Below are 4135 nucleotides of genomic sequence, written 5' to 3' on the forward strand. Positions count from 1 at the left end.
CCTTCTCATCACTCGCCATGTATACCTGTGGATCATTTTATGCCTGAAGAGGGTATTGGCTATCACCAACCCCCTCCCAGCACAAATGTCCACTAACGCACTGGCATTCTCATCTATCTCAGCAGGCACACCCCACTCACCAACTATTCCATCCACCTTCACATTCCCAACTTTACCATTCATATCACCGATCAAAAACACTCTCTCATTCCTTCCAAACTTTTCTATGCACACTTCTACATAACTTTTCCATGCACACTTCTACATTTGCCAACGGCCATGCCACGTTCAGTACACCGCTTCCCGTCCGATCAGCGAAGTTAAGCAACGTTGGGTCTGGTTAGTACTTGGATGGGTGACCGCCTGGGAACACCAGATGCTGTTGGCATCCCTACGTGTCAAGTGGGGTTGGTGGAGGATTAGTGCCCCTCCCTGTAAAACAATTAACTCTAAGCCCTTGACCACCCCGTTTGGGATACATGGCATCTGGCAATGGATGGATGGACTTCTACATTTGTCCAGAACTCTTCTCTCACTCTGCTAGCACGATCTTGTGTTGGTGCATACACACACACAATCGCCCACATTTGTATTCCAACTTTCAACTTTACCCACACAATCCTTGACCTAACTGATCCATACTGTCTTATGCTCTTCTTCCATCTTTTTCTCACAACTATACATACTCCTTCCTTTGCCCTCTCATTCTCACCTACTCCTGCACATATACCCCATCCATACTCCCATTCTCTCACTCTTTCTCCTCTCCATTTTGTTTCAGTTATTCCACATACAACCACTTTCGCACCCTCAAGCACCTGGACAATCTCTCTTTCACCTCATCATTCGCTCCTCTTACATTCCATGTACCCATTACCAAGTCCTTTGTCTGGTCCTGGGTCATCAACGATTGGTCAGTCCTTGTCCTTACAAAGGAACAGGGCATAAAAACTAGGCAGTACACCTTAACACATCTATTGGGTTATTTCAATACACTGTTACAATACAAAGAGTTACAGGATATGATGGAGACAGGTTTACAAAGTTAGCTTCCCAATAATATGTATCACACACAGCACAGGCAGAGAGTAGAGTTCTGCAATTATATCTCAATGGTGAGTTGTAAGTTCTAGATACCCGTATTGTCTATAGGCAAAATTAGTATTTAATAGTCTCAACCGGATGCACTATAGGTGGAGAGGGCCTGGGGTCAAGAGAGTGAATATTACTATAATTGATTAGAGCACGAGTCGCAACACTCGAGGAAGTTACTTAGTCGCGGGGACACTATTCACAGACGTTTGGCTTTTCCTCGTGCTCAGGCTCTATGTCCGTGTTCACTAGTCTTTTCTATTCTACCTGGGTATTTATCTCACAGTGTGTTACTGATATTATTTTGGCCTCACTCATTCACTGTCACTATTCACTCCCGTCTCTGTGGTTTTCTACGACACGCGAGATACATTTCAGTCACTGTTGGCCCTTGTTTCCTGGGCTTAACACAACAGGTGCCTGGGCGTGGGAGGGGGCTCTGCTGGGGAGCCCTCCTGTAGGAGACAGTGGACTACCCATAGGGGTGTCACTTCCCGGGGTTCCTTCGTGAGGGGGGTGCAGGGAGACTCTTCCGTTTGGGGGCCTCGACCTGACAGGCTCTCATGTCGGAGCCTCGTAGGTGGGGTGCAGGGAGGCCCTCTGAACTGGGGGCCTCGACCTGAAGGGCGGCCCTCGGGACTGGGGCCAAACGGCTGCAGGAGGTGGGCCTGTCGCCTCTTCTTCTGGGCAGAGAGTCGTCGGGGAGTAGAGCCCAAGTGGCCTGACTCTGGGGCCTGCCGGCCCGGTCTAGGAGCCTGGGTGTTGCAGTCACCTTTAGGGAAGGGTGCTGTCAGGGGCAGACTGCGGCACCTCTTCCTTCTGCCATCCGTCAGAGACCGGGACCGACCAGGTGTATGTGGCAGGGCTGCGCCACCACTCCGGTAGTTCCTCAGGGGAACCACATCTGGAGGCAGTAAGGGAGGGGCGTCCCACGCAGCCGAGAGGTGAAAGGCCGGCCGCGCAAGGGACCTCCTTCTCTGGGAGGACCTCAGAGATCACAGACGAAGGACGTACAGTGGCCGATCCTTCCCCCACACGTACAGTGGACGATGTGGCGGCTCCGTGATCTTCAGGGTCCACAGCTGAAGGGCGTACAGTGGCCAACCCTTCCCCCACACGTACAGTGGCCGATGTGGCGGTGCTGCTCCTGAAGGAGGAAGAGGCAGATGAGGGGCGCACAGAGGCTACACCCTCCCCGGCACGTACAGTGGCTGATACCGTGGGTCTGCCTGCCCCACGGGAAGTAACAGAAGAGGCGGTGGCTCAACCGGTAGAGAGGTGGCGTGCGGTCCTAACGGACCCAGGTTCAAATCCCCTGGGGCAGGGAACAGTTTAAGGATTTGAATTTCATTAAATCAGGCTTTACTGATCTACCAGAAGACCCGCCGACATGTCGTAAAAATACCCCCGCTAATACCAATACACCAGTCCTGTATGAGACAGCCCTAGCACGTATTCAATATGGAGGTGGGTGTTAGCGCCGAAGTGGTGACATGTAGAGGTGTATGGTATGTAGGAGGACTGCTGGGCCTTGATAGGAGGCTGTGAAGCCTATGCCCAGAGTCGGACACATAAAAAAAAAGAAAAGAAAAAAAAGAAGGATGTACAGTGGCCGATCCTTCCCCCACACGTACAGTGGCCGATGTGGCGTTGTTACTCCCTTAGGAGGAAGAGGTAGTGGATGAGGGGCGAACAGTGGCTGAACCCTCCCTGACACGTACAGTGGCCGATATCGCGGTTCCACTCCTGCTTCCTTTTCCAACCGGAGTGTGCTCAATAGCTGACACTTCATAAGTAGTACTCCCGTAGGAGGAGGAGGTAGTGGATGAGGGGCGTACAGTGGGCGAACCCTCCCCGACACGTACAGTGGCCGATATTGCGGTTCCACTCCTCCTCTTTCTGCCAGTCGGAGTGCACTCAATAGCTAACACTCCGAGACCTTTGCTGGTTGGAGTGCACTCAATAGCTGACACTCCGAGGCCTTGTCCAGATGTGGCTGTAGCTGAAGGGCGTACAGAGGCCGAACCGTCCCCCACACGTACAGTGGCCGATGTGGCAGCGCTACAGGGGGAAAGCAGCTGAGGGGCGTACAGTGGCCGAACCCTCCCCGGTACGTACTGGGGCCGTACCATGGTGTTGCTTGGGACTGGCTCAGTCCCACCCCGAACCTGGTGAGTGCTGTCCCGCCCGCAGGGTCGTGTCTTCCACTGGCGTAGTTTCCGTCGGGGCGGTTGAGGGGCAGAGGGACTCAAGACAGAGGGGCACCGATGTCCTTCTTGCCCCGGGTTGACCTCTTGGTGACCCGGCCCTCCGTGGTGTCCTCCTGGGGTGGTGGTGAGGCAGCGGCTTGGTGGTAGGGTGGGGGATGGTGGGGTGGCCGGTCCGGCAGCAGCAGGTATTTCACCACCTTCCGTGGTGGAGAAGTCATGGCCCCGTGACTGGAGGTGGTATGTTGTGGTAGTGGAGGTCTGGTGGGCCGGTGTGAGATGGTTGAGGAGGCTGGTCCAATGGTGGGTTGTGAGGTTCGGCTCCTGGTGGGGGCTGAGGGTGAGGTGTAGGGACGATGGTCGGGTGGTGTGCTGTAGGAGCCGAAGGAGCTGGTGCGTCGCCCGTATCATGATGCTGGGGCGGTCGTGAGGGCACCTTGTTACCCTTTTGATCTTCATTTCGGGCAGTGGTGTTTGGTGTAAGGGCAGAAGCTGTATGCTGGTGAGTGAGGAGATCTTGGGGTTTATATGGGGGATAGTTGGGTGGGAGGAGCATTTTCCTTTGGGGAACTGGGATTTGGGGAGTTTCCACCTTGTCTGTGGAGGGGTAGGGTGATGGGGGTGGTGTTTGTGGGGAGGTTAGCACATGGTGGGGAATGGGGAGCAGGGTGGGGTGGAGATGGGGGTGTTGGGGTGTATCTAGATGGTGGGCGGGACAGGCGTCCTGATCTGATGGTCGTGGTGGTGAGGGTGGGTGTGGGTGGTGAGGGTGGTTGGACACATGGTGGTGTTGGGGTGTGATTCCGGATGGCGGCGGACGTGGGCGGAGTTGTGGT

General features: G+C 54.5%; 1 non-coding gene across 1 annotated transcript; it reads left to right on the forward strand.

The window, feature by feature from the left end:
- Positions 1-269: 269 nt before the first annotated feature.
- On the forward strand, positions 270-388 carry LOC145398229 (5S ribosomal RNA). Its single transcript, XR_013897084.1, has one exon. It is a non-coding gene; the product is annotated as a 5S ribosomal RNA (ribosomal RNA).
- The last annotated feature ends 3747 nt before the right edge of the window (positions 389-4135 follow it).

This window comes from Coenobita brevimanus, chromosome 44 (assembly GCF_032717465.1).
Source record: "Coenobita brevimanus isolate Jiangsu-jjx chromosome 44, ASM3271746v2, whole genome shotgun sequence".
Classification (NCBI taxonomy): Eukaryota; Metazoa; Arthropoda; class Malacostraca; order Decapoda; family Coenobitidae; genus Coenobita; species Coenobita brevimanus.